Here is an 11,219-nt window from a genome sequence, read left to right on the forward strand (position 1 = left end):
GGCAATTACGGCTCCCCAACAGCTGGTAATCGGCAACATACTGTCTCTCAGGCTACAGATTGCATGTGGCCATTATGCACATTTAAAGCCATGCTGTGAATTCTTCTATCACCTGCCTTGAATTTCCTACCAATCAAGTTGCATTGGATGATGTTGTATGAGAAAGACTTTCTCCATCCCAAAGCAGCATCATTTTATAAATCTCTGAAATGTTCCTCTTTGATTGTCTTTCTTCTAATTAAAGAGCCCCAGATCCTGTAGCCTTTCCTCATAGTAAAGTTACTCTGGCTTTATGGCAATTTTGATTGCCCGTAAAAGCTCGGTTACAGTTGGGAAAGAGGATTAAGAGAGAGAAAATGTAGTTTTGATGAGGGATGGGACCTGAAGGGAGAGAAGTGGTTCCAAAAGATGTTCATCAGTTGTCCAGCCATTTACAGGATTTGTCAGTTGCAATCAAAGTGAAGATGGTGTTTTCTCTACATTTTCTTTTTTTGTAACCTGCATTTATACTATTTCAGAGATCCTTCCAGTAATACTCATAGGCGGTAAACCAGATTGGCTGGTGGGTGTTCTGGCCTCAAACACATGTGTCTGTCCAGTTAACTAAACAGATATCTAATCCACACTGTCAAATACTGAGCTGTAGAAGAAATATTAATGGGTGGTTGAATATGACTGAGATAAAACAGATTGTATGGATGAAGTGAAAAGACAATGCAAGGTCTGACGCTCCATTTGCAATTCAGAGTGGCAGAGGAAGGTTTTTCTTCTCGTCTAAATAGGGTTAGATTTACTAAATAGGAACAATCAGTTTATGATGATACTGTATATAGCAACACTTTATCAAAAGGTAAAGGTACCCCTGCCCGTACGGGCCAGTCTTGTCAGACTCTAGGGTTGTACGCTCATCTCACTCTAGAGGCCAGGAGCCGGTGCCGTCCGCAGACACTTCCGGGTCACGTGGCCAGTGTGACATAGCTGCTCTGGCGAACCTGCACCAGCGCAGCACACGGAACCTATTTATCTACTTGCACTCTGACATGCTTTTGAACTGCTAGGTGGGCAGGAGCTGGGACTGAAAGACGGAAGCTCACCCCGCCGCGGGGATTCGAACCGCCGACCTTTCGATCGGCAAGTCCTAGGCACTGAGGTTTTACCCACAGCGCCACACGTGTCCCAACGCTTTATCAGTTGCTAGCAAATCACAAAGGGAAAATTAAAGCGGTTCTAAATGCAGAGACTGGCGCTGTACATACCTAAAGCATTTTGAAGCACATTATTTCCCTCAAAGAATTCTGGGTCCTGCAGTTTACCCCTCACAAAGTTACAACTCCCAGCAACCCTTTTACCAACAAGGGGGGTGTGTGTGCTTTGAATGTGTTTTAAGGGTACGGTGTGCACACAGCCTATGTGGCAATATAACAACAACGCCTGCTTGACACAGTATAGTGAGAGCAGCAAAAGAGTTGCTCTTGGCACTAGTATCTGTGAGTATAAGCAATAGCTTGTGCACAGACTCACATGCAGATACAAATGGAGTAAGTTTTCATGTGATTGCTCTCTGCGTTCTTTGCTCTTCTGTGTCACACCTTTTTGCAAACTTGGTGCAGCAGACATACAGAGAAGTTTCTACAAAAAAAGATCACATCTACTCATTGAGGGGACCATTTGCACATCAACAGACACAAAATAGCAGAAACCATGTGGGGATGTTCAATGCTTCAAGTGAGCAACAAACACATAGGACAAGCTGGAATAGCCCTGCAGCTGTTCCTTTAACCAAGTATTGTAATTATTGATATTGTTCCTGTATAACTTGAACTTTGATTCCTTTCAAATATTTCCAGAGAACACGGTGTAAATTCTACCTATATATTTTATTGTGCCCTATTACCTTTCTATGGTTGACTTGAAGCTGTGAAAATTATTTTTGAAAGTCTTTATTTTTACCTCTTGCCAGTTTTCTTTCATATTTTCTCCCCCAAAGGCTAAGCTAATTGCTGCACGAATTCATGTGGAAAAACAAATTACTTTGATGCAAGCATGAACAAACCCCTCACTAACTTTCATGTGTTCAGAGTAGTTCAAGCTGCAATTTATATTTATATAACAATGCAATCAACACAGATCATGGATGTACTTAAGACTTTTCCAGAATCTGAAATGGTGGAACACTTTATTTTACATGCTGTAAATCCCTGGTTCAAATATGAGGCACAGTCTCACACTAGGAGATTGGACAGGAGAAAGGACAGAAATCAGTTATTGAAGTGCCAGTCACTATGTAGTCAAATTGTGATAGCAGTTTTCTATGTCTTCCATTTTAAACTGAGGCCCTTGGTTTTTCTTAGCCAGAGATGTTACTTTAATTTCTGTTTACAGCCCTAGAATCCTTGTTTCATTAGCAATCCCATCTATTTCAGAGCTTGTGTCCACATTCCTTTGCTCAAAAAGCTTAGCTAGGAGAGGTCCACTCCACTGTAAGACAATGTTTCAGTTTTTGCTAACAGAGCTGTCATTTCAATCCTAAACTCTTGAAAACTCAGACTTCCAGACTTTAGGTGACAGGGAAGACTCCTCTTTGTTGTCCTATTTCAGATGCTGAAATTGCTTCTTTAGTCCAAAAATATGTTTCCATGGTCCATTCTTTTTTGCAAAAATGTGCCGTGTGGGTGCTTCTTTTCAGCAGCTGCTGAACTAGTTAGTTTAGTGGTGTTCTGGTTGGAACTATGGAAGTGAGATGCAGGCCTAAGCTGCCATGTTCCCTGGGTGACCCCCCCCCACACTTTTCAGCCAATTGATACATAAAGATATTCTGATGCTTGGCTATGGACATATTTAATTTCAATAGATTTAAATTGATGAACACATGCAACAAACAGCAGCAGCAGTTCTGTGAAAGCAGTTCTTGAAGTACAAAAAATAGTTTTAATTTTTTTTTTAATGTTTTCTGGATCCAAATGGGCAGGGAGCTATTTATTTGCCCAAACTGCAGAACAGTCGCCTTTCTTGTGAATATAGAGCTGCCATCCTCAGTGGTGGCATGTCCTGTGAGGAAAAGCTGTGTCTGAAATCTCAGTGAGCGGAATACCGGTACTTGGATTTGAGATCACTTTTCAAAATGACACACACCACCATCCTCCCATCCTGAAGAGATAAAAAATCATGTTGTGGGATAGAGGCGTGGCCTGCTCTTTCCTTGTGGCTGCAGCCATGATGAAGTTGTGATGGTCTGTGGTTTCTTGTTGCCATGGTTTCTGAAATAATAATGTTGCACTGAGCTGTTATATTTAGGGCCCTGTGTGCGGCTTATCATTGGGGAAATATCAGAAACATGATTTGCCTGGAGGAATAGAAGCAAGGCCCTTTTCCAGTGGGAAGTTATTTATGAAGAATTTATCTGAGAGAAAAACAGGATTTATGACCATCTATATGATAGGATAGGAAGGCGTGTTGAGAATTGACTTTTGCACATTCCCTCAGAAAATAAACACACGTTTCCTTTCTCAGGAAGCAGCAAATTCCCCCAGAGTTAATTTCTTCTGCCACCACCACCTCATCTCCCTCAGATCGTGTGACTCCAAATGTCTTTCCTGTCTCACGCCTGATAACCAGGAGCCATTTTGTCCCAGGTCACAAAGAATAATGGAAAATCTGCCTTCTGAGGAGCAAGGCTGCTCTTCTTTTCCTTCGGACACCAGAGACAGGGCTAGTAAAACTGATAACACCAGTCTTAGTCCAGAGTCACCAGACAAGAGCCAAATTGACCTGGTTATTCTTAAGTGATGTTTATGAGGTGGAGTCTAGGAAAGAGGAACCTGTAGGAGGTGCTTCTAAGTATAAATAGATAGGTCCTTTCAACTTGGGAAATGTGGGTTGAGGAAATGGGGGGGAAATTCTTTACGAGAAAGATTAGGGCATCTGCTCCTCCCTTCCCTCAGATTCTTGGAAGGCATTCCTTTTGCTGTATCTTTGGCGCCGTTTTCATCCAGGAAACTTACTTGTTTATTGTGTTACATGCCATGCTTTTTTCAGATGAAGTTTTAAAAGGGGCTTACTTTAAAAAAACAAACAAATTAACAACAATAGCATACAATGTAAAAATGACACTGCAAATGAAAAACACCACCACACACGCAATAAAAACAGCAGACTCAGGAGGCAATCCTGTGCGTCACAGGTGACTAATCCCTAGCCCAGGGGTCTTATGTGACAAGTCTTTCTGCCTCCCCCCAGACCCCTCTCAAATTTGCTGGTGGTGGCAGCGAAAAAGAAAATGTAATGTAGACATGGAGTTGGTGTGAGCGGAGAGGTTTAAACGATTCCACCTAGTATAAAACATAGGGACAGAAACTGCTTCCTCCTCAGTAATCAGACTGATAGTTTGATGGGTAGGGAGGATTTTTTTTCTGTGCTGTTAGACACAAAATACAGAGGAGTAAAATATTTGCGCATAAAACTGATAATACACAGTTTGAAATGAAACATTTTAGGAGTTATGTGTTCCTTAAGTAGTTAAATGACAGGCAATGTCAGGGTGAGCATGTACACAAATTATATAAGGGTAGAATACTTAAAATGTCCAAACCACTACCCCCCCCCCTTTTGGCTCCAATGGCTTCTTCTTCACCTTCATCTTTGGGCAGGTAATGCTTTGCCGTGACCTTGTAAACACAAAGTACTCCTGTATTTGCACTAGTTAGTTACTGTACTAAGATGGATTCATAAATGGGTTGAGTATGCGAAAAACAGTCGCTGATACAGGGTACAAGCAAGGTGTAAAGCACACTTTGTGTTTGCTCTGCTTTTATTTATTTTTACTGTAGAGTTGGAAAAACTGCTTATAAACAACAACACTGAATAACAACTCTCCTCAGTTGATCTCCACAGATGAAACGAGAAGGGGTTGTGTGCCACTGTATGTGCTTGCATATGAGTAACCACCCCCAGAGCACTAGCCAAGGGTGAATGTGGCTCTCAAGTCAAAAAACATTAGCCACTTGCTATACATACTTACCTGGGGGGACGCCCCATTCAAATCAGCTGGACTTACTTGTAAGCAGACATGTATAGGCTTTCACCCTTAGTCATAAAATCCCTTCTGGTATTAAAAAATAACAACTTCAAATGCTGTCTCAAAATGGAATAAGTGAGAGCCTGTCAGTCTTGGCATAACCAACCAACCATGGAGATGTGGGTGAAAATAAGTATTGGTTGGTGCCAGAGCTTAATTTTAGCTGGGGCTCACTATAGCTTAGCCTCAGCACAGTGTCAGGACTCAGCATGATGATATGGGAAGGAAGAACATGATTTGAGCATGAGTAGAATGTCTTTTGTTCGCCTCTTAAGTATTCACAACCAACCCCAACGTATCTTGGATTTGGGGAAGGGGGTGAGGGATGAGGGTGAGGCACAGTCAGGCCTAGGATGACTCACACTGACTACCCCTGAACTAAAGTTTGGATTCTTCTATTTGCTTGTCATATTGTCTAAGGAAAATGCAGCATTGCCTCCATTCCAAGCCTTTTACTGTGAACGTGCTTTTCCCCCCCTGTCCCCATTTTATGGCAAGGAAAGAGACAAACATAAACTTTGAGAGCAAGGAACAGCATGCTTGATTTGAGCTATATGAATACCCTCCAACTATGCAGAGAGAGCGAGAATGATAGGCCCCAAGAGGCCCACTTACCCTGTCTTCCAAAGAGCACTAAGCTACTATAACTCACAGCACCAGTAGATGTTGTCTAGGAATAAGTTATTTGGAAATTCCTTGTTCCACCCAGCATTCTCCCTATTCTTTTAGCCCTGTGTTATGTGCATATTCATGTCAGACTTTTTATGTACTGCTACTGTTTTAGGACAGCATGTATTGCTCATATGCAAATGAGCCTGAACCAACAAAAGTCAGACCAAAACTAAGAGAACATTGCAAGGAATCACAGATGACAGCCATTGGGTAAAATGGGAACTATGTGTATTAAAATTGCCTTTATAATATGTATGTGTGTGCGTGTGTATTTGTGGTGCCATAGGTTTGGAACCAGACCTGCAGTTCTGGGAATGGAAGGTGTAGAGGCAATTTTCATTGATTCCTCCTGTTCCCTTAATTCCCCCAGCACTACTTCCCATGCCGTTTTGGAGGATTGCCCAACCCCTTAGAGCAAATTGAGAGCAGGGGCACAAGGGACTGCATGGAGAAGGAGAAATCAGCAAAAATCACCCCACCTCTTTTCACTTGCAGGAGCATCCGGTTCATTGAGATCTGCTCGGCACAATTTATAATTTATAATGTTTTGTTATCTGTTCCCATTTACCAAGAGTATTTGCCTTGTTACTTGCCTCTGTATATGCCTGACAAGAAGTAAACATTTTTAAGACATAATTTTGTGTTTTAGAATCCTAGAATTATAATATTTTATTATTATATGGGGTGTAATCATAGAATTGTAGAGTTGGAAGGGATCAGTACCATGCTGTAACCAACTGAGCTAAAACTTCTATGATATTTAAATATGTACACTGACAATTCAAAAAGTATTAGAGATCAACCTTATGAGAGAAAATAATTAAATCTAAAACTATTACTAAACTATCCACAGAAATATTTGTTGACCACCCAATCAAGAAATTCCTGTGGACAGCTCATGTAGAGTTCAAAAAATCTGCAGTGTGTGTGTGGCTACCATGTCGAAGAAAACAGTCAACTGCCTGTCATGGATGGGGTTGTACTTCACTGAAAGATGCAGGTACATAGTCTGGGGCCTCTTCTGGATCCAACTCTTGCATTGTTGGCCCAGGTAACCTCAGCAGCTAGAAGCACCTTTTACCCTCTGCAACTGGTGTGACAGCTATGGCCATTCCAGAACAGGGAGAGCTTGGCCACAGTAGTTCAGACACTACTGACTTCAATATCAGATTACTGCAATGCACTGTATTTGAAGCTCAGGGGCGGAGTAATGTGGGTGTGTTCTGCCCCCGGTGTGTCGTGCGGCACTCAACGTCTATGAGAGATGCTGAGGCTTTGGCGTCAGCTTTAGGGTGGCAGGCAGATAGGCAGACTCCTCGCCGCAAGGCACGTGATCTCTGCAAAAAAGCTCAACAACTTTGAAATATTCCACACTGGGTACCACCTGATCTGCTACGCCACTGTTGAGGCTTGCCTTGTACTTGATCAGAAAGCTACAGTTAGTGCAGAATGACACTCTCTTCAGAGATTTGCACTGGTTGCCCAGTTGCTACCAGGCCAAGTTCAAGGTGTTTACTTGTGGGATTGTGTTACCCTATGTTCGATCTGTGGAGCTGGCACTGTTCTGCACGTGTAATAAATCAATCTTTTAGTGTAGCAGCACCTACACTTTAGAACTTCCTGCCTATTGATCAGGTAGCTGCCTCTGCTGTACTCTTCAGTGCCTACTTGAAACATCTTTTTAAGGCAAACCTATCCAGACATGCAGAAGATGCATGTGTTTTATTTCTTTTTAGCTTTTGTTGATTTTAACCAACAATTTATTTAATAGTGTTTCAGTATTTTTAAATACTCATTTATGTTTTGTATTTTTGTAAACTTAGCAGGGTTTTTTTAAACAATTAAGTGGTATATACATTTTGTTAAATAAACAAAATAAATAAATTCATACATTATATTAAAACATGAATGGATACATTTTAAACAATAAAAATTGATAATTCAGTTACCTGCTAAAAAACAAGCACAAGCAGTGTAACAGCATTTAAAGTCCAGAAGAAAATAATCTGTTCCAAGGGAAAGAAAATTTGTTCGTAAATACCTATACTGTAGTTCTATAAGCTTATAAAATTTAGCAGGATTTTAGTAATATAATCTAGTGCACAATGATCAACATGTAAATTCATTGTGCTCAGTGAGCTTTAAGTTTGTATAACTGCTGGATTGACGCCTACAAATGTGTTTTAAAGTTAAGAGGGCAGTGGGCAGAATTCGAGTAAATTTCCTCCTGCTGTGATGAATAAATTACACAAGAATGTAACAGCTTGCTAGCAAATATTATTGGACTCAATTAAGTGATACATCTACTGTAGCTAAAGTACTTCTCCATCTGTGTTACCCAGCTATCACCCACATGAGTTGTGGGCTATAGACTCAAGTAGCAAAGAAAAAGGAGTATACTAAATTGGAATGTTATTCAAATACACTACCAAGTACACTACTAAGTACATAGGAAAGAAATATATCTCTTAGCACCACCACTACTTTATTTATGCATTGTTTCATACCCAAAGTTCTCAAGTAGCTTTACATAGTAAGCAAGTAAATTTTAAAATGTACTAACAATAATAACTAAAAGTGGTCACACTAAACACCCTCAAAGTACACACTACCTTCCATAAAATTACCATAAGTAATCAGCATAAAATAGCAGGCAGCTGAAAACCATTCAGTGAGTTAGCTATAATATAGAGTAGTCCACTTTGTAAGATGCAACAGCCATGATCTAGAACACTACACCAAATGGCACTTTAGTCATATACCCATGTAAAGTGCATTGTACTAGTCAACTATTGAGAAGAGTGAATAAAATATGAGTGCTCCTGTCATAAGAAAAAACGATATTTATTTATTTAAGCAGTTATAATGGCCCCAGGGTGTGGTCTGAAGGAACATGGTTCGCTACCACCTTGCATCCGGGTGGAGACTGGGTATGCTGCCTTGGGTTTCATGAAGGAAAGAAGATAAAATATATACGTAAGAAAATAAATAAAGAGCTTGTAAAAGGAACCTTGCTGCCAACTGAGTAGTCAGAAGCAAAGCTGAATCTGAGGCCATGACTATTTGTGCAGCTTCTCAACCATTGGAAGGAACATCTTTTAATCATTTGCAAATTCACTTCCTTAGGATTCCAGAGAGCCATAAGTACCATCACTACTAACAAGTCTGGATTAATTTGTTCAATCTTATTCATCTGAGAACTGTCTCAGAACTAAAACTTAAACATCTTTTGTAGGTGTGATTGGAAAAAAAATAGTGTGTGTATATATATAAAATTATAAATTGCTTAATAATAAAAAAAAACTGAGCAGTGCACATACAATAGTACAAAATACAACAATACACAGATAAAATTGTAAACAAGTATATATAACTAAATTATGTGTCTGCATACGCCTGCTGAAATATTAAGACAATGTTGCAAGGGTGCCTGTGTAATATTAATCAGCAGGAAGTGTGCATTGCAGTAATCCAGTTTTCAAGTTACCAATACCAGGACTAATGTGCTCAAGCTATCCTGATCAAGGAATGGCTGCCACTGTCATACCAGCCCAACCTGGTAAAAAGGTACTACTAGCCACCAAGACCACCTGGGCCTCCAGTGGATACAGGAGCACCTGCTAGACTGCATACCTCTTCCTCCAGGGCAGGCTATTGGCCAGTTTCTCAGACGCAGGAACCACTAACCCACAGAACCTCTGTCTTGTTGGGATGCAAGCTCAATTTATTTCCCATCATCCAGCCCACCACTGCATCCAGGCACTGGTCCAGGGCCTGCACAGCCTCTCCTGGTTCATATATTATGGAGTCGTCAACATACTGGACTTTTATAAATGGACTTTATACAGTTCTGGGAATCAAGACACAATGATGAATCAAGATGGTTCTTTTCATAAATATTGGATCAGCTTTGCATACTTAGGAATAATTTATGATGACATTCATTCTGTTTATGATCTCTGATGATATATAGGAAGTTCCCACTCTTGAACAGTTCCCCACTGTACTGAAAAATAATCAATTTTTGTCCATATCTATTTCTATCTGTTTTAATAAAAACAGTATAATACTGAAAGTATAATATTGAAAATTGGCAACTGTGAAAACAGGATGCTGGAGAAGTGTAAGGCACATTCAAACACATTCCCCAGAAAGGCAAAGGAATTAACAGGTTGATGACCTGATTTACCTTATGAAAACATTTTGTTCTTATATTGTATTTTAATAGCACCAGATGAAAACTAAGAATATGTTTACATTTTTGACCTACAGGTTTGCTACGTCTATCAAAAAGTTCAGTTTACTGAATCTACTTCTAATATTTAGTGGGGACTGTTTAAATCCATCAGCCTTAAGTGCAATAACAAAAGGAAAACATGGTTCCAATTTTAAATGCATTTGGAGCACACTTTGCAGTGTTTGGTAAGTACTGTACTACTTTTCATTTTGGAAAGCTATGTCATCCCTAGGCCTCATTCAGATATCACATGGATAAGGATAAGATGGACGATATTGTCAATCTTGGTTTAAGCAAGATTATCAGTGTGGGTTTGCTCCTTACTTCAGCAGTGAAGTCTGCAGCATATCAGAACTACCACTTTTAATATATGCATGCATAAAAACTGGGTAATAGGCACGATCTTTGAGGAGGCTCCTCTCTTTCTCTCATAAAGCAGGAAAATGTTTCTTTGAATATTGTCCCTGGTCCAACGCATGCAGATATCATTTACAAACAAAAAAATTCTTTCCCCTCATAACTAATGTTTATCATATGCATATTTAATCAACAAAGCATCATCTCACTAATTAGTTAAGATAATTAGTTGCAAGCCCTCCTATATAAACCCTATCTAACTTCTAGCACTGAAAAATATTTTTTGTTCCATATCCTGGATTGTTCCTGTTAGCCCTAAGCATCTCCTTTGTGTGATTGAAGGGGAAGAGGGCATCCCCTCCCTCATGTCACTGTGGCCATAAGTTGGAGGGATAAATGGAAAGCCTCTCCTAAATATGTAGGTTTGGAACCCTGATAGATTTGGATTAGATTTGGAACCCTGAACTCCCATTGTTCCAAGGCACAGAGGGAGCCTACATGAACTCCCTACTATTCTCCAACACATGTATCACATCCACACCATACATTTAAAGTGCATGACTGCTCCCCAAAGAATCCTCGGAACTAGTTTATTAAGGGTGCTGAGAGTTGTAGTTGTCTGACGGGTAGGCTGCTATTCTCAGAACTTTTGAGGGAAAGCCTTGTGCTTTAAATGTTCAGTGCAGAAATGACTGGCTGTGGAATGGCAACAGTGACACAAGGAAGGGGGCCAAATCAAGGAATGTGCCCTTTTCCTCACCCTTGCGCATGGAGGGAGAAGGCTGCCTGAATTCTCCTATATGTTCCCAGACTAATATTACATATGGAATTTGGTGCAGACTTTGTTTCCAATGAACTGCTTCAACCTTTTTCTTCTTG

General features: G+C 40.3%; 1 long non-coding RNA gene across 1 annotated transcript; it reads right to left on the reverse strand.

Moving 5' to 3' along the window:
- Nucleotides 1-2,143: 2,143 nt before the first annotated feature.
- On the reverse strand, nucleotides 2,144-6,108 carry LOC310660139. Its single transcript, XR_014503233.1, has 2 exons — nucleotides 5,054-6,108; nucleotides 2,144-3,257 (listed from the first exon to the last, which is right to left on the reverse strand). It is a non-coding gene; the product is annotated as an uncharacterized lncRNA (long non-coding RNA).
- Between the last annotated feature and the right edge of the window lie 5,111 nt (nucleotides 6,109-11,219).

Source organism: Podarcis tiliguerta, assembly GCF_965153285.1.
Source record: "Podarcis tiliguerta genome assembly, chromosome: 11".
Lineage (NCBI taxonomy): Eukaryota > Metazoa > Chordata > Lepidosauria > Squamata > Lacertidae > Podarcis > Podarcis tiliguerta.